General features: G+C 40.7%; 1 protein-coding gene across 1 annotated transcript in view; it reads right to left on the bottom strand.

The window, feature by feature from the left end:
• The window catches only part of TRIP12 (thyroid hormone receptor interactor 12), a 155,802-nt gene extending 135,223 nt beyond the window's left edge, over positions 1-20,579 (bottom strand). Inside the window, exon 1 of the mRNA XM_017895324.1 lies at positions 20,342-20,579. The gene's annotated coding sequence lies outside the window, so the exon portion shown is untranslated. The remainder of the gene's footprint in view (positions 1-20,341) is intronic.
• Between the last annotated feature and the right edge of the window lie 35 nt (positions 20,580-20,614).

Below are 20,614 nucleotides of genomic sequence, written 5' to 3'. Positions count from 1 at the left end.
ACGAATTTTATTTTACTGTTACCCTACTTCAGAACAGCTTTTTAGGAACTGGAAGGTAATAAGACAGTCTTTTCCCTCGAGGAACATACACTCTACCAGGGTCAGCAGACAAACAGCAATTATCAGACAGTTCTATGAGGAAAACTAAACAGTGGGAAGAGAATAAGAAAAAGATAAGAAGAAGTAGAGACTACACACAGAAGATGGTAGCAGACAGGGTTCCCTAACCAAATTCCAACTACCCCACCTTTCTTCCTTGCTAAAAGAATCTGGCTACAAATGCCTTTACCTCCCAGGAAGTGGGCTATTCCCTCGCCCTCAGCGATGAGTCATGATTGGGCTAAAGCCAGTTACTCTGTTCAAACTTCAAGATTAGAGGCTTGAAATCAATTTAGACCACTGGTTCATAACAAGGATTCTTATACTTGGAATAGAAGAAATAATTTCACTAACCTCTAAGTGAAATTTAAGCCAGGCGTGGTGGCTCACGCCTGAAATTCTAGCATTTTGTGGGGCAAAGGCAGGTGGATCACTTGATGTCAGGATTTCAAGACCAACCTGGCCAATATAGTGAAATCCCGTCTCTGCGGGCGGATCACGAGGTCAGGAGATTGAGACCATCCTGGCTAACCCGGTGAAACCCCGTCTCTACTAAAAAATACAAAAAACTAGCCGGGCGAGGTGGCGGGCACCCGGGTCCCAGCTACTCAGGAGGCTGAGGCAGGAGAATGGCCTAAACCTGGGAGGCGGAGCTTGCAGTGAGCTGAGATCTGGCCACTGCACTCCAGCCTGGGCAACAGAGCGAGACTCCGTCTCAAAAAAAAAAAAAAAAAAAAGAAATCCCGTCTCTGCTAAAAATACAAAAATTAGCTGCACATAGTGGTGCATGCCTACAGTCCCAGCTACTCAGGAGGCTGAGGCAGAATCACTTGAACCCGGGAGGTGGAGGTTGCAGTGAGCCAAGATGGTGACACACTACTCCAGCCTGGGTGATGCAGCAAGACTTCATCCCCCCAAAAAAAAAAAAAATTTTTAACATTTCTTTCTCATATGAATAAGCAACAAACCACAGCATTATTGGCGGTACCTTTAAGTTTGTACCAAGAGAAATCACAGATACTACAGCACATTCAATTGTTGCAGATACCTCAAACTATCCTTTACACTCAACTGAGAAGCTGCTAGATCATTACTGACAGTGCTAATAAACATATTACTGATTACATACCAGCTTTCACAGTTTGAGAGCTAGACTTCAACATTTTGAGATCTTTGATTTTTTAAATCTTATGGGTATCAATTCTGTGAATTTAACAATATTATTCTGAGGTATCCACAAGCTTCAGACTGCTAAAGAATCTATGCTTCAAAAAAGGTTAAGGGCATCCAGACTTAAAAGGTCCTAACCACAACTTTCAAATGAAACAGAGAAAAGAAAATAGAGCATGCATAATCATTAAGCACAGCTCCTGCAACTTACTTCAGTTACATAGATATGCCTTCACATACAGTGGTGACATACAGTAGGTCATTCATATTAGACTGCATATCAGAAGAATTTAAAAGCCAATGGTCTAAACCTGGCTGTGTACACAATACCATTACTGTGTGCGTTTTTTTTTTTTTCTTTTTCTTTTTTTTTTTGCCAGAAGTATGATCCAGTTGTCAGTAATAAGACATACAGGGAGACAGGCTAGGCATCCTCTAGGAATACTTTTGCTTTCTAGATAAACAACAATAGGAACACAACAGTATCTTTTCTTCTTCCTGACTCAAATGCAATGGCCACAATGACTTCAAGCCTTGACAGCCATTCAGTAACCATGAGAACCACTTGCTGCTTAGAATGGCAGGGCAGAAACACACAGAGCCTGGCCCTTGCTGGAACCACTGTGCAAATGAACCATGTCGTGCAAGGAAAAACAAACCCTAATCTGTTTAAGGTCTTGGTCAAGTTTTCCATTTACTTGCAGGTAAAAATGTTCCTTATCAGAAAAAGGAATTATTTTGGATAGGGTAACCAAGTAAGGCCATCTGAGCTAAAACCTAACGCATGAAGAAACAGCCATTAAAATCTAGAAGATGACATTTCACGGAGCAAGAAGAGCAAGTAGAAGGCAAGAAAAGCAAGAGATGATGTCAGAGAGGTGGCCATGTTGGAGCCTGCGAGCCACAACAAGGAGCCTTCTGACTCTTCCCATTGGGCTACCAAAAGCAAAGAGTCACATCCTGCACACGGGTAATACATAAGATATTACAAGTTAATACAAGTATCCCAAGTTAATACAGGATACTCCAAGGTAATACAAAAGATAAGGGAGGAAGATTTCATTTAAAACATGGCTTCGGCCAGGTGCGGTGGTTCACACCTGTAATCCCAACATTTTGGGAGGCCAAGGCAGGCAGATCACTTGAGCTCAGGAGTTCAAGACCAGCCCGGGCAACATGGTGAAACCCCATGTTTCTCTGCCAAAAAAAAAAAAAAAAAAAAAAAAAATTAGCAAGACAGCGGGAACCACACCTGTGGTCTGAGCTACTCAGGAGGGCTGAGGCAGCAGGATAGTTTGGGCCCAGGAAGTGAAGGCTGCAGTGAACCAAGATGAAGCCACTGCACTCCAGCCTGGGAAACTGAGCAAGACCCTGTCTCAAAAAAAAAATTTTTTTTAATTTAATTTTTNTCTGACTCTTCCCATTGGGCTACCAAAAGCAAAGAGTCACATCCTGCACACGGGTAATACATAAGATATTACAAGTTAATACAAGTATCCCAAGTTAATACAGGATACTCCAAGGTAATACAAAAGATAAGGGAGGAAGATTTCATTTAAAACATGGCTTCGGCCAGGTGCGGTGGTTCACACCTGTAATCCCAACATTTTGGGAGGCCAAGGCAGGCAGATCACTTGAGCTCAGGAGTTCAAGACCAGCCCGGGCAACATGGTGAAACCCCATGTTTCTCTGCCAAAAAAAAAAAAAAAAAAAAAAAAAATTACCCAAACCTGGGGATCCACCCCTGTTGGCCGACAGAATCGGGAGGGCTGAGGCAGCAGGATAGTTTGGGCCCAGGAAGTGAAGGCTGCAGTGAACCAAGATGAAGCCACTGCACTCCAGCCTGGGAAACTGAGCAAGACCCTGTCTCAAAAAAAAAATTTTTTTTAATTTAATTTTCAAAAAAGCACGGCTTCACAGATATGAGTACAAAGCTAATATTTCTAAAAAGGATTATTAATGATAGTTTTTGGCCAGGTGTGGTGGATTACACCTGTAATCCCAGCATGGGCAGCCAAGGAGGATGGATCACCTGAGGTCAGGAGTTCGAAACCAACCTGGTCAACATAGTGAAACCCTGTCTCTACTAAAATTACAAAAATTAGCCAGCTGTGGTAGCGTGAGCCTATAAGTCCCAGCTACTTGAAAGGCTGAGGCAGGAGAATCGCTTGAACCCAGGAGGTGGAGGCTGCAGTGACCCAAAATTATGCCACTACACTCCAGCCTGGGCAAGAGTGAGACTCCACCTCCAAAAGAAAAAAAATAATCTGACAAAGGGAAAAAGACTGACAATTATGGTTAAGTAAATATAAAGCACATTAATGAAAAACTAATAATACAACAGGAAAATGTTCATCATATGATAGTATAAGGAAAAACATGAGCTGCTATTATTAAAACAAGAGACTAGAAGGAAAGACCACATACAAAAATGTTTATACTGGTTACATGAGGTGGGAAAATTAGGGGTGGTTCTTAGTTTTCTTTATTCAAATTTTAACAATTGCTCTATACTTTATGATCAGAAATAAATGCCTCAAAAAGCATAAGTTTTAAAAAGTCATTCACTACATGTTACATGACACCTTGGATGGGATCCTGGAACAGAAAGACATTAGGTGAAAATCCAAATGAAGTACAGGTAATAATAATGGATCAATATTGGGTCATTAGTTGTGTCAAATGTACCACACTAATGTTAAGATCTTCATAAAGAGAAACTGGATGTGAAATATAGGAGAACTCTATCTGTGAAGCTTTTCTGTGAATCTGAAACGGACCTAAAATAAAAAGCGTGTTTAGACCGAGCGCGGTGGCTCACGCCTGTAATCCCAGCACTTTGGGAGGCCGAGGCAAGCGGATCACCTGAGGTTGGGAGTTCGAGACCAGCCTGATCAACATGGAGAAACCCCGTCTCTACTAAAAATACAAAATTAGCCGGGCGTGTTGGCACATGCCTGTAATCCTAGCTACTAGGGAGGGTGAGGCAGGAGAATTGCTTGAACCTGGGAGGTAGAGGTTGCGGTGAGCTGAGATTGCACCACTGCACTCCAGCCTGGGCAACAAGAGCGAAACTCCGTGTCAAAAAAAAAAAAAAAGAAGTATGTTTAAAAAGACTCTTCAAGTGGGCAGGTGCAGATAGTAGGAGTCATTACTAAGCTATAATAGGCAAAAAGACAAAAGTCGTTTAGGAAGAGAGAAGATGTATTTTGAAAGAGTCAAGGGCAAAAGGTTATACACAATAATGTATGCCTAGCACACCACAGACCCTCACTTGTAGAATAAGGCCCTCAATTATTTTACTGTCTTCTCTGCAGTCTCTTAAAGCAGTTTTCAGACACAAGAGGTCTAAACCATCTTCAAAAACAACAAAAGCGTTATTGATCCCTTCAGGTAACAAAGTGCTGATAACGAATATACTTTTAAAAATACCTTTGAGCTACCAAAATTATCACTGTCTTAAAGCCACATAATGCAAGCCTTTCCTCTGAACTTAAGGTACACAAGTCTAGCAAGTAGTTTTGCAACTCAGTGCACATTAAATGCTGGGGGAGGAGGGTGTAGCTCACAGTACCTGAACACCAAGAAGCCCATCAAGCAGAGCACTCACTGCACAAAGCAATTAAGTTCTATAAAAAGCAAGCCATTTAGGAGTATCCAATAGCCAATGAGGGCCTTAAGGCTAAGTATAATAAACTAACATTCACTAATGATGGCCACAAGTCAGGAACAAAACATTACAGTACATTCAGAACATTCTGAAAAATCAACACTTATATAATAACTGTTGAAGAACCACATAAACGTGTTCACAGCCGGGCACGGTGGCTCACGCCTGTAATCTCAACACTTTGGGAGGCCAAGGTGGGCGGATTACCTGAGGTCAGGAGTTCGAGACCAACCTGGCCAACATGGTGAAACCCCGTCTCTACTAAAAATACAAAAATTAGCTGGGCATGGTGGCACACACCTGTGATCCCAGCTACTCTGGAGGCTGAGGCAGGAGAACTGCTTGAGCCCAAGAGGTGGAGGTTGCAGTGAGCTGAGATTGTGCCACTGCACTCCAACCTAGCTGACGGAGCGAGACTGTCTCAAAAAAACAAACATGTTTACTGCATCATTCTTCATCAGGTTTTACATCTATTTCAAAAAAAAAAAAAAAAAGATTTCCATTAATTACAAAAAAGAAATTAGGCCAGGCGTGGTGGCTCACATCTGTAATCCCAGCACTTTGAGAGGCTGAGGCAGGTGGATCACAAGGTCAAGAGATCGAGATCATCCTGGCCAACGTGGTGAAACCGTCTCTACTGAAAACACAAAAATTAGCTGGGCATGGTGGTGGGCACCTGTAGTCCCTGCTACTCGGGAGGCTGAGGCAGGAGAACTGCTTGAACCTGGGAGATGGAGGTTGCAGTGAGCTGAGATCGCACCACTGCACTCCAGGCTGGGCAACAGAATAAGACTCAGTCTCAAAAAAAACAAAAAAGAAAAAAATTAATAAATGTATCCTCTAGCAATAAAAAAAAAAGACCTTGAAACTAGGTAAAGAGGAATATGGGATGTTCCTTATACTATTTTGCAAGATTTTATAAATCTGTGACTATATCAAAATAAAGACATCAAAAAACATATTCCATATCACACTGCTAACACTGACCTTATTTATTTGAAACTGTAAGTAGTCAGAGAGACTATAATTAGCAGTGATAAAACACTTGAACTTGAATCAAATTTAGAAACGGCCCCCCACAAAACTTTTCTAAGTGTGTAATCTGGGTCAGGGTTATTTTCCTTTCAGTTTTAGGTTCCACTTTAACTGTCCATTAAATTTACTCAAAACCTAAATTATAAACCTTAAAAATACATACACACTGTTGACTGTAACTTTATACATTTCCACCAACTGTGAAAATAAGGTACCATTTAGGAGAACTATTAACATTTATAATAAAACAAATACTATTTGATCACTTAACTGAGAACCAGGTGCTGTGCTAGGTAAGAACTTCATTTACTCATTAAAACCTGAAAAGACTCCTGAAAAGTATGTATTTTCTATATTTTATACAGTAACATGCTCAAGGTCAAACAAGGAAAACCCAGGTTCATCTTGCTGCAGAGTCCATAATTCCTGCAATGATCTCATTTCAACTCTAAATTTCTACCACTCAAATAATTCCAAGATAATATCAGAAAAATCCACCTTCTCAAAACTGTCTTTTCAGATGCAAAGGAAAGGAAAATTAAAACACTGTCTCTCAAAAGGAATGGTTACTAAAAATACATCTTACAATGCTGAGGAAGCTGAGGCAAGAAGATTGCTTAAGGCCAAGAGTTCAAGACCAGCCTGGGCAACGTAGCAAGATTTCACCCCTACAATAAATAAAAAATTAACCAGGTATGGTGGCTACTCGGCAGCTAAGGTGAGAGGACCATTTGAGCCCACAAGTTTGAAGCTGCAGTGAGATATGATCACACAACTGCACTCCAGTCTAAACAACAGAAAGAGACCTTATCTCTAGAAAAAAATAACAATAATAGCTTAAATGCAAGCACTTATCCTATACCAGGCATTGTTTTAAATGTTTTACATATATTAACTAATTTAATCCTCATAACAATCAGGATATAAATACTATTTTTTTACTCCCATTTCACAGATGGGAGAACTAGCGTCAAAAAAAAAAAAAGGTTCTGCAACTAGTAATGTTGGAGCCTAGATTTAAACTGAATCTCAGTGTTCGCTCTTAACCACTTCACTAAACTTACCATTATTTAGACATTATCACATTATCCTCCATCCACAGAGACTGTGCTAACCTATATAAAGTACCATGGGCCCGGCCCTGAGCCCAGGAAGAATTCAATACCGGTTAGTTGCTAATATTATTCAAGATGCCTTTTCTTAATACTCTTATCCCATTCATCTTCCACACCAGTGGGCTAACCTAGATCATTAGACTATATTATATACCTTTTATAATGACACATCAAAAAGGGAACCAGGAATTTAATTCTGAATTTAAGGTGGGCAAATATATACAGATGCAAATAATGCAACTATTCTGAGAAATATCTTGGTAATACTTTTACCATATTCTTTATTCCAAACAGCTGGTCATCTTATAAAGCATCTGCATAATGTCTCACAATTCAGTTTAAGAGATTTTATGCTGCTGGGTATGGTGACTTATGCCTGTAATCTCAGCACTTTGGGAAGTTATGCGGCCAAACATGATGGCTCACGCCTGTAATCCCAGCACTCTGGGAGGCCGAGGTGGGCAGATCACTTGAGGCCAGGAGTTCAAGACTAACCTGGGCAACACAGTGAGATCCCTCTACAAAAAGTAAAAAAAATTAGCCAGTCACAGTGGCACATGCCTGTGGTCTCACCTACTGAGGAGTCTGAGGCAGGAGAACCACTTGAACCTGGGAGGCCGAGGTTGCAGTGAGCTGAGATCACGCCACTACACTCCAGCCTGGGTGACAGAGTGAGATTCTGTCTCAAAAAAAAAAAAAAAAAAAAAACAGAGAGAGATTTTAGGTTAGTTTGTCCACGTTTACCACTCTCCCTTTAAGACTATAAACTCCACGCCAAGGACTACATTTTATGTATCTTTATAATCCCAAATCTTGGTCTATGGCCTGAAATAAGTGTTCAGAAATACTTATTATATGCTGATAAGAGCCGGGAGTGGTGACTCATGCCTGTAATCTCAGCATTCTGGGAGGCCATGCCACAGTGGAAGGATCACTTGAGCCTAAGACTTTGAGACCAGCCTGGGCAACATAGGGAGGCCCTGGCTTCACACACACACACACAAATTAAAATATCAGCTGGATGTGGTGGTATACATCTGTAGTCCCAGCTAGTCAAGAGGCTAAGGTGGGAAGATCGCTTGAGCCCAGGAGGTCAAGGCTACAGTAAGCAGTGATTGTGCCACTGGACTCCAACCTGGCTGACAGCGTTGAGACCTCATCTAAAAAAAAAAAAAGAAAAGAAAAGAAAAGTCTGGTACAGTGGCTCATGCCTATAATTCCAGCATTTTAGAAGGCTGACGCAGGTGGACTGCGTGTGAGGCCAGGAGTTTAGGACCAGCCTGGGCAACATAACAAGATTCTGTCTTTACCAAAAAAAAACACAAAACAGCCAGATATGGTAGTGCGAGCCTACAGTCTCAACTACTCAGGAGGTGAAGGCAGGAGGATAACATGATCCAAGGGCTTTCAAGGCTATGGTGAGCCATGATTGTACCATTATGCTCCAGCCTGGGTGACAGAGTGAGACACCCAACTCTAAAAACAAAAAAAACCTTAGTAATAGTAATATATGCCATTTACTTATAATTCACATGTATTAATTCTATATCCACTGCTAGAGTAACTTCACTGAGATGCCTTAAATGATTGCTTTTCTAGGTTTGAGAGTACTGTTACATACAATTCAAGCAACACCTTTAAGAGATAAATGCAGCAGTTGCTGAAACCAAGATAACTTCTTTCCTTGTGCCATGATTCTAATACTAGCCCTTAAAATAGAAACAATTCCAGAATTTTTTTAGAACTGTTGTTTTACTAAGTCCTTGATTTTACACTCCTTAAAATAACTATAGATTAAGCCATTCCTAACTTTACAACTGTCTGAAGAAATATGGAAAACTTCCCAAATCCTTTACTATTGCATTAAAAATTTAAATAAACTCAGCAGGAATCATGAAAAAGTTCTAAATTTCTTGAGATACAGTAAACTCTTAGAAGTTAACTCTAATGATGAATCACCTTCATTTTCTTTTTTAGTAATAAGAAACAAAACCGTAACACCATGGCTGAATATCAGTAAACATGCGAGTTAGGTAGTAGACCCATTTTACAGAAGAGAAAGAAACTGTGGTATACCAGCAAACCTAAGTTTACCAATTCTTTAACTTATTCAAGAAACAAACTGAGTATCAATTAAAACAGGTACCACAATGAAGCTATAAAATGACGGTGTATTATCTCTTCAGTAATTCCTTTCGGTAGTCCTTAGTTTCTGCAATGACAAGATACCTGGAAAAAATGTCATGGCCTAATATACAGGCAGCTGAAAAGTAATACTAGATGGTTAGAAGAGGCAGAAGCAGATTATCTTACAGCACCACACCAAAGGCTGAAATTCCCCAAGTCTTAGTTCATAGCAGCAACTGGAAAGGCAACACTTTTCAAAAGGCAGGATGAAGAGTAGAGCAAAAAAGATGAACTCTGTGATTAACAGTCTAGTTTTCTGAAAGGATTTTGAGGCCAGAATGTAAAAATCAACACTAACATTACTAATGACAGTTGAGAAATAATTAGCAAATAGGTCTGATCACAAAGTTAAGACTACTGAATCTTCTTAAACATCAGCCTACTTGTTGCCATCTACTGGGGGAAGGGCACAAATGCATTTGGACCTGGGGTGGAGGGATAGAGATCAGGGTCAAATTGCCTTGAGACTAAGCTGCTTTCCCTAGGTGAGAAGAAATGAAAATACATGTTTCATACAGGAAAAAATACATGAAGCTGGGTGGTTGTTTTGCAGAAAAATAGGCACTCTTGTGTTACAGCAGTAAAATATATAGACTTCACGAATATTTTTATTCTAAAGTAAGTCCACAAAATGTTGGACAATACGGCCTTCCTTACTCCCCAAACAGGTACAATTCTGAGTCATAAATCTGTATAGCTAGCATCTCTGCTTTCTACGTAAGAATCAAATTAATCCAAATCGCAATTAGGAAAGTCTGTAAGAAGACACTAGAAATAAAAGCTGCTAAAGAAAGCTAAATACTATAGCTATCACAACACTGAAAAAAAATTCAGTTCCTCTTCAGTCACCATATAACCTAATTTCTCATTTTTAAAATCCTGTATACCTACTTGTATAAAAGTAACAGTATTTGTTAAAGTATATAAAATTATGCTAGATAGGAAGAGTATGTTGTCCTGTTCTATTCCACTACAGGGTGACTATAGTTTAATACATAGTTTCAAATAGCTAGAAGGAAGATATTGAATGTCCCAACACAAAGAAATGATAAATGTCTGTGATGATGGTATGCTAATTACCCTGATCTGACTATTATACATTGTATGTATTGACACATTACTAAGTGCCCCAAAAACACATACATATTATGTGTCAAAATTTTAAAAACAAAGGGGTAACTACTATGCAGAGTGCAAAGCAAACATTTTATTAGAATATTTAATTTGATTAAACTATGTAATACTAATTTACACTTTTTTAGAGTATTTAAATTTTTATCCCAGAGTCAGTAATGGCTAGGAAAAAAAAGTATTTAAATATTTAAACCACAATTCACTTTTGTTTTAAACATAATTTCACTGTATTGAATGCTAAGAAAAAGTTTCCCTTTAAAGTCCCAATAGTAAGACTTACAAATTACTGAGGACAACTCACAAAAAATCACGCATTAGGTATCAAAAAGTATTTTGAAATAAAAAAAAAAACTGAACAAACAGCTGAATGTGCTGAGAAAATGACTGATAGCTTCCACTAAAGGAAGACTTGTGCGTCCAACAGAGGACTGGTGTGAGTCATTCAGACAATAAACCAGCTCCTGCTTATTTAACATTTTAAACAACAGGAAAAAAAAAAGAAATTTTACCTTTACTACTTCTATCTCCTCCAAAACTTACCACAAAAACCTTTGTATGTAGTACCAGAAAGGGAAGCACTGTCATAAAAAATAACATCTAAAAGCACTTTTATTTTCATTTTCAGTTCATTCATAAATATTTTTGTATACTTTTTTCACATCATCACCTATTCAGGGATCAACAATCATTCAACATAATCTGTTAAATCTAATTCCTTGATCTCCCATTTAAGAACTTCAATAATCTCAGCCCAATTCCTGTGATTTCAAACATATGGACCCTCTACTCCAGAGAGCTCATTCACCTTAATATTAGATCCTCACCACACTTACACCCCATTCTTCTCTACCTTCCTCCAATCGGGGCTAGTTTAAGCCCCTCTCTCTTCTTGGTCTTCCTCAGTAACTTCAACCCAGAACTGAACATCTCTCAACTTCCAAGTACCCACTGTATAGAACTCAATCTTGTACTCAATAACAAATACGCACAATGTTAGATGTTGTGTGCTGTTGTCACAAGTTTGAACTCATCTACAACAAAGTACATTTCAAGATACGGAATCTCCTTTTATAAATCTCTTCTTTCTCAGCACCCTCTAAGAGGGCAGATCTTGTATGGAACCAGATACGCACTCACATTAGCTGCTGATGAATATTTGTTTTTGTTTTTTGAGACAGGTTCTCACTCTGTGGCCCAGACTGGAGTGCAGTGGCATGATCTTGACTCACTGCAGCCTCAACCTCCTGGGTTCAAGCGATCCTCCTGCCTCAGCCTCCCAAGTAGCTGGGGCTACAGGCATGTACCACCACATCAGGCTAATTTTCTTTTATTTTTAGTAGAGACAATGTCTTGCTGTGTTGCCTAGGTTGTTCCTAAACTCCTGAGCTCAAATCATCCTCCTGCCTCAGCCTCCCTAGGGGCTGGAATTACAGGCATGAGCAACAGCGCCTGGCGGAGTATTTGTTAATGAAGGTGCTTCAACAATTTATTTAGTATAGCCACAAATCATGCCCTAATTCATGTTTCTTAATTTACATTCTAATATCAGATTTTCTAAATGCAGAAAAATCTACATTTAGAATATTTACAGAATATTTATCTAGGCTAAATACTATACTCCTATATATAGTTTTAGACAAATAAGCTGTGATGGAATAAATTAAATATCAACTATATGAAACATAACGGAACTTGGAAGACAAGGAACGTTTCAGGTTCCTTTTATATTCTGCCAAGCACAACTGTGGCACACAGTAAGCATTTGATAAATATGTATTGATAAATAAATCATCATCTACTAATAAACATAATCTCCAAATACTAAATTCGGGGTAACCAACTAAATAAACTATTCTAGGGCCTTAACAATTCCTTAAGTAGCTGATTTTAATGAGCCTAATTTTGAAAAATTTATATTCTACACTCAGCTGCCAACCCCTGAAAAATGAAAACAAGCAAGTAAATTATGGCAAATGATGCTAATATTATTTCACAACACAGTTTCTCAATGTGTCACACCAAAACACACTATCACGTACACCTACCATGTACAATGCATTATGTTGGAAGCCTTGTGCCAGACACTGTGAAGATAAAAGAATGAGATCTCTACCTTGAAGAGGCCAAAAATGCAGTTCAGAAGTTAAGATGTAAACAACTAATTATATAAGACAGAATGTGAAAGCCATCCTGAAATATGTTACAGAAGGGGAATAGAAGAGTAAGGAGTAAAAATTTTAAAGGAGTCACTAGAAGAAAGTTAAATGTGTGTGTATATATAGTTGTAAGAGATACAGGCCAGGTGCCGTGGCTCACGCCTGTAATTCCAACACTTTGAGGGGGCCGAGGCAGGTGAATTGCCTGAGATCAGGAGTTCAAGACCAGTATGTAATCCCAGCTACTCAGGAAGTTGAGGCAGGGGAATTGCTTGAACCAAGGAGGTGGTGGAGTTTGCAGTGAGCTGAAATGGCGCCACTGCACTCCAGCCTGGGTGACAAAGCAAAACTCTGTCCCCAAAAATAAAACTAATAATAATAATAATAATAAACAGATACAAGATGTGGGAAGGGTATCAATTCAAGTAGACAAAAAACCAAAGCAAAAATGCTAAAAAGTTGCTGGGTGTGTTCAGAGAGGAAGAAACAGTTCAATCTGATTGCAGCCAAGGATGCAAAACAAACAGAATTATGAAACACTGGGGTCCTAGAAGTTGACAGCATTTGCATATATTTCCTATTTACAAGGCTACTAGAGGCACTTGGTTCTTGAGAATCAAAAAAGTAGGGGACCTTCATATGATCTCTATGAACCTGCTCTCTACACAGAGCTAGCTTAAATTACAACTGAAAAGAGAATTTCAAGAGATGGGCTACTGTGAAAACTCACTTTAGGTTTCCAGGGCATCACACGTTTACCAGTACAAAAACTTTAAATTAAGTTAATCTGACCTTAAGAAGACAGCACAAGGTACATCTATTTATTCAGAGCACTGCCCACGGGCAGAATGAGTAGGAGTTTTGAAGTCAGGGTAGAACTCATTGGTTATGACAGCCAACAAGTTGATTAAAATACACACTGAAATGCTGTAACTTCAAGTCTTGAAGGCTTGTTGATGGACACTTAGGCTTATAAATTAGCCTTCAAAAATCTATATATAGGTAATAACACCATATTTATAGAAATATGTACATGCTCTCTAAAAAGAAACAAACAGAATAAACTAGGATGATGTATACTATTATAAATTGGAAACACTATCAGTTAGCACTGTATTAAAACATATCAGTCAGGCGCAGTGGCTCACTCTTGTAATCCCAGCACTTTGGGAGACCAAGGTGGGTGTATCACGTGAGGTCAGGAGTCCAAGACCAGCCTGGCCAACATGGTGAAACCTGTTTCTACCAAAAATACAAAAAATTAGCTGGGTGTGGTGGCAAGCGCCTGTACCCCAGCTCTGGGGAGGCTGAGGCAGGAGGATTGCTTGAACCCAGGAGGTGGAGTTTACAAGTGAGCCAAGATTGCGCCACTGCACTCCAACCTGGACAACAGAGCGAGACTCAATCTCAAAAAAAAAAACTTATTTAGGTCCTCAATGTACTTTAAACTATCAACTATTATATGCACATAACGTACAATTGAAGAATAACAAAATGGCTTGCCCTAATTCCTTTTAAAATGTATGATTTAAAGTAACTTGCAGTCTCCAAATATATACTGAAAGTCTCAATCATTTTAGCATTAACAATACAAAATATGAATCAAAATTTAAAAAACAGGACATTAAGCCATTATGAAATATTTCCACTTAAAGTATCTTATTTTATTTTCATTCTAATCAACCCAAACCATTAATCGCCTATTCATGGGACCGGCAGGTAGGCTGGTGCTAGATGCAAAAAACAAAAAAGGGATCACTGCTTGGGATTAGTTGTCGCTTGTAAAAGTTTAAAAAAGAAGGGTGGAAGGCTAAGGACTTCTTAAAGGAATTCATAATCAACTAAGGAATGACTAATTGTATATTAAAAAAAAAAAAAAAAAAAAAAAAAAACACATTGTTTTTGAGACAGGGTCTCACTGTCTCCCAGGCTGGAGTGCAGTGGCACAATTCAAGCTCACCACAGCTTCGATCTCCCAGGCTCAAGCAATCCTCTCACCTCAGCCTCCCAGGTAGCTGAGACTACAGGCATGTGCCACCATGCCCAGCTAATTTTTGATTTTTAGTAGCGACAAGGTCTCTACTAAGTTGCTCAGGCTAGTCTCAAACTCCTGGGCTCAAGCGATCCTCCTCCTCAGCCTCCCAAAGTTCTGGAATTACAGGCATGAGTCACTGGGTCTGGTCAAATGTTTCAAGTAGGATACCTATGCATATAACAGAGGTTATGTTCGAGTTAAAAGAGTTTTAACAAATGAGGCAATGGCCGACAGTACTGTAAACAAATGGAGAAAGGGCCTTGTATTCCAATTCATCTATGGAGCCTAATCTAAATACAGAATGTCTAGCATATAAATGACAATTGACTCTAGGTTAGGTGGTAATAATCAGATTTTTCAGATTAGGCACTTGAAGCTCACAAAGTACTAAATTAAATTATTTGCCCAAGGTTACAAAGACGGGAAGTGCACAGCCAGGACTGGAACCTAAGTCTTGCCTTCAAATCAGAAAATCACTTGAACAGTGCTATTAAGGAAAACACAGAGTAGCAGGTATTTTTCACTCTGGACCACCTGGATGACCTTTTAAATCAAGCATAACCATGATAGCCGGGTATGGTGGCGCCTGTCTGTGATCCCAGTACTTGGGAGGCTGCAGCAGGAGAATCGCTTGAACCCGGAAGGTGGAGGTTGCAGTGAGTCGAGATTACGCCACTGCACTCCAGCCTGGGCGACAAGAGTGAGACTCCGTCTCAACAAACAAACAAACAAGCATAACCATGAAACTGACTGCTGCCAATAGCTTCTGCACTCTCAAGAAAAAAGCATGTAAGCCTGAATAATGAGTTAAGTTCCTTTTTCTTCTATCCAATGATTTAATGAAATCACTGAAATCACAAGAAACAACCAAAATCTAAAAGGCCTCAGAGAAAATGACTGAACAGACTTATTTCAGTCTAGGAAACCTCTTTTGCCAACAACCTAAAATTACCAGTAAGTTAGGATATTAAAGAACTACATTTTTTAAAAATCCAAGACATTAGCTGAGTTAAATTTTACCTTTAAAAAAAAAAAAAAAAAAAAGGGACAGGTCTAGCATCAGTATACTTATCTATTTATTACAAATAACAGCAAGCATCCATTATGCACAGAGAAACCCAGCAGAGAGGTAGAGAACAGCTGCTTTGAGGTTATGTCTTCAAGTCTGCAACTGCAACACAGCTGCTGAAATGATACACAAGTACCAAAAGAAAATACACAAGTAAAGCTTACATTACACTACACGACACTACACTACACGTTAAGAATTACCAAGCACTGGCCGGGTGCGGTGGCTCACGCCTGTTATCCCAGCATTTTGGGAGGCTGAGGCGGAGGGATCACAAGATCAGGAGATCGAGACCATCCTGGCTAACACAGTGAAACCCCATATCTACTAAAAATATAAAAAAATTAGCAGGGCATGGTGGCGGGCACCTGTAGTCCCAGCTACTTGGGAGGCTGAGGTAGGAGAATGGCGTGAACCCGGAAAGCGGAGCTTGCAGTGAGCTGAGATTGCGCCACTGCACTCCAGCCTGAGCGACAGAGCGAGACTCTGTCTCAAAAAAAAAAAATTACCAAGGACTAAGATTATATACAACAATCTAAAAATTATATTTATTCTGTAATGTCCACCAGATTTTTACTCTTCCACCCTATTTGGCTTGGACTCCCCTCAGGCTTGGGCCTTATTAACTAAAGCTTGGCCTATGAAAAAAGTGGCACAGAATAAGCCACTGGCTTAACACTAAACCATGGCAGTGACAGTTGATATCCATCCAGGCACTCTAATGGCACATTAGTCAGGGGAGATGTGAAGAGGCCATGATCACTGAACCAACCAACAGAAAGCATTCTGAAGAATCTGCCGGGGTCAAAGAACCCTTCCAAGCAGGTTGGAGTGCAGTGGTGTGATCATAACTATTAACTTCAAATCTCTGGGTTCAAGCAATCCTTCCGCTCCAGCCTCCAGAGTTGCCTAGAACTACTGACGCATGCCACCGTGCCCTGCTAATTTTTTCTTTTTTGGGGAGACAGTCTCACTATGTTGCCTGGGCTACAACTCCTAGCCTCAAGCGATCCTCCCGCCTCCCGCCTCCCGCCTCCCAAATCCCCATCTCCAGTGCGACCTCACCCAGACCAATCAGGTTTATGAGCATACCTTCACACATACCACACTGATATGAAATCATCCTTGCCCTCAGGAAGCCTATAATCCAATCAGGGAAACAAAAGCAACACATGTCAACAAATACAATATTGTAATGCAAAAATGAAGCAAGTACAGATAATCAGAAATATAAAGATCACAGGTAGAAACTTGTTTGAGGAAGTTAAATCTTCATTAAATCTGAAGGGATGAATTTTAAGTTGTTCCTTAGTCCTTTATCTTCTATGTTTTTCTGTACATAGTGGGTGCTTGCTTGATTTAAAAGAGGAAAAAGTCCATGTCAAACAGGCAATTGCAAGGAGAATTTCAGTGAAGATAAAAAAACCAAGTAGGTTGCTGTTTTGACTTGAGTCCATCAAATAGCAAACAAAAAATAAAGGAGCAACTGGTATCACATTTGCTGAAAAAGATCCCTACCCATCCACTTAAAAGGAGGGAAAGTTCCGTAGGTTCTATAGAAAACAGTGACCAAGATTCAGAAGCATTATTCCCTAATTGTAATCTCCTATATTAAGTCATGAGTCACAAACCAGAAAAGGTACAAATTTTGTCAATAAAAAACGTAAACAAATTTGAAGTTTCTTTAAACAGATAAATAAGTTTATTAGGTAGAATGATGGCAAACAAGTATCTGGCATGCTAATGTCAAAAAAAGAAGGTAACTTTAAAAAGACAAAAATTAGACCCAAATTCTACTACCAATTAAGCAGCAATTTCAAATTATAAAGTTCTACAACTTTGTACCTTCAACCTACTTTACATTAAATCTCCCCTGCCCCACGGACCACCACCAATGAGAAGCTGTATCTTTTAAAAATGAACTCAAAACAGCTAACGTAATTTTCTAAAATTAATTTATTTAGCATGTTGTTTTTTTTTTTCCACAGTCATTACATCTGCTGGGTTTCACAACCACCCAGTGAGGCAAAATAGAGATTACCCACTCCCATTTTACAGATAAAATAAATGAAGGCCAGATAGGTTAAGTGACTAGCTCAAGGTCACAAAGCTACTAATTGGTAGCATGTGAATTTCCAAGCCAGTGATGTTTTCTTTGCTAAGATGACAACCCTAAAATAAAGCAGGATATTAAAACCTTGTCTAGATAACATAAATACAATAATCTTAAAAGTTACACTGGGGCCAGTGCAGTGGCTCTCGCCTGTAATCCCAGCACTTTGGGAGACTAAGGCGGGCGGATCACCCGAGGTGGCCAATACGGTGAAACTCTGTCTCTACTAAAAACGCAAAAATTAGCTGGGCGTGGTGGCGCGTGCCTGTAATCCCAGCTACTCAGGAGGCTGAGGCAGGAGAATCACTTGAACCGTGAGGCAGAGGTTGCAGTGAGCCTAGACTGCACCACTGCACTCCAGCCTGGGTGACAGAGCGAGACTCTGTCTTAAAAAAAAAAAAAGTTACAATGGGAAAGCAATCATACATGGAATAATACATTACTACAAATTTGCTTTGCCAGGTGAAAGTACTGATTTCACCGTGATCTACCTAGCATCGCATTCGTTTTTTAAATGTAACTACTATAGTTTAGCACCCTCTGGAACTCTAACTGCCAAAACTGTTCTCAAACTTTTTGAAAGTAAATGAAAAAAAAAAAAAAGAAAAAAAAGCCTGTTCATAGACACAAACTAAGTAGTATAAATGTCAGCTAAACAGACTTAAAAACTGCTCACACTCCTGAAAAACTGGGGATTTAATGGAAACAATGATAATTACAGTTTTCCAATTCTTATGGATATTGGCACATTCATAGAAAAGGCAGACGTGTACAAAGCCCACAAACCCCAAACATGTTATGTACTCTTAAGCTTAAAATAAATGAAAAAAAAAAACTCCCTCAATCTCACAAAGATAGTCACAGTAGTTCAACATTTCTGGGGCTGAACACACAGGAGAAGTGTCAAAAGAAAGAATTAGAAATTTTGTATACTTTAAAACTTACACTTAATATTGATCACTTTCCATGCGATAAATATGAAAATCAGCCTCAATAAAATCCTCGACAATTTATTGTCTCTAAACCTCTGCTAACTCCATTCCTCAACCCCCCCGGGGTGTAAATGCGACACACACAGGCCTCATATACAGGCCTCTTGCCTTTTTTTCTAACACAACTAGGACCTTTGTTCTGAGCGTCGGTTTTTTACCCCACTCAATAGCTCTTTCAACTTTCTACCCCGTATTTTTTGTTTGGTTTTTAAAGAGGAGACTCTGAGCCTCAACTTGCCAGGTCTTTAAAAAATGAAATGCCAAAAATATCTAATGAGACTCTCGAGAGGAATAGAAAGTTAAACACATCACTAAAGGGCCTACAAAACGGAGTAAAGCCCGGAGATCGGGTGATCTGGCAGCCCAGACAAGATCGAGGACCGCGACTAGGAAGGAAGATAGCAGGAGAGCAGTTAGACGTCCACTTAGAACGGATTCACTGCGCTATTAACCGTACCCGCCCCCCCCGCCCCCCCGCACCGGCCCAACCTTTACACACAGACACATTCCCTCCCCCAATTAACTAACGAAGCAATTAAACTATGCCCACCACCAGACTCGATGCTTAGACTAAACCTCCCCCAGACAAAGTAAAACAGCATTATCAAAAAAACAAACAGATCTGTCTTAAGGGTTTGGAAGCTGCCCCTTCCGTTCTCTCCTCACCACGTAAGGTAACCAATTCCCTCCTGTCCCCCACCAGCAGTTCAAACGTGTGATTTCCCCCCGATTTACATGTGCTTTTAAGTTTTCCGCATTTTCCGTCTAAGAAATTAAGGATTTCTTATTCTGAGGAAGGGAAAGACGCCGAGGAAGACAGGATTTGAGGTTTTACTACCTTCGTTATTCGAACTCCCCTCCAACTTGTTCCTGTACTAGAAAACCCCCTCACTATGGAGAAGGAAGGAGAGGGGCTGCCCTGATGGACAAACGTTGTAATAGGTTTTATGTAATCCACATATAAATAAATTAATCGCCTGACTCGCTCTGAATGCTAATACGATTGGGGTGACAATTGGCCCACCTCCCTCCCCCAAGTCTTAGTTAAACCCACCTACCACCAATTTCCATTCTGATCTATTTAAAAGGATACTCTATTCCTCTCAGTCAAGTTTCTTGGCTTCTTTAGGCCTCCCTGCATGCCCCCCTCGTCATCATCCTCCCTCAGCCTCAACTTCCCAGGGCTTAAAAAACTGCCCCGCGCAGACCCCGTCTCCGGGCTTGCCCTCCCTCAACCGTCCCTCGCCGTCCCCCTGGGCAGGAAACCCCTTACTGCGGTCTAAAGTCACTCCGGCCTCTCCCTCCTCTGACCCTCGCTTCCCACAACTGTTGTCACTCGAGCTGCTCCCTAGTTTCCATTTCCGGGCCGTCCACGGTCCCGGAGCCTCCCCTTTCCCGATTTCCGGGCCCCTCGTCCCATTTCCGGGGAACCCTTGCCGTCTTCACACCCCCCACCTGCACTTCCGGCCCCCCACTTTCTCTCTTCCCAGACACCCTCCAAGCTCCAAAGCCCACTTCCGGCCCCTCTCGACCCCCACCGAGCTCCCCAACACCCGCAAGCCTTACCCCGGTTCTCTGAAGGGCCCTTCTCATTGCGGGGAGCCGGAGGAGGGACCCAGCGACCCCTACCTCCCGCCAGGCCCCGGTCCCTCCGGCCGCGGCGGCCCTCGAGCGTCTCTCCCGTCCACCCCCGGTCCGGTCCTTCCGCGGCTCCGCTGCCGCCGGCGCCGGGAGCAGGCCAAGCGGGGGCCGAATCGCGGCGATGACACAACCGGGCTTCCTGGGACTTTCTGTTCCAGCTCCTCCTCCCGCCCCCCCAACCCCTCAGCTGGCCCCCTC

This window comes from Rhinopithecus bieti, unplaced genomic scaffold (assembly GCF_001698545.2).
Source record: "Rhinopithecus bieti isolate Rb0 unplaced genomic scaffold, ASM169854v2 scaffold_24306, whole genome shotgun sequence".
Lineage (NCBI taxonomy): Eukaryota > Metazoa > Chordata > Mammalia > Primates > Cercopithecidae > Rhinopithecus > Rhinopithecus bieti.
This window is presented reverse-complemented; position numbering and strand designations above follow the sequence as displayed.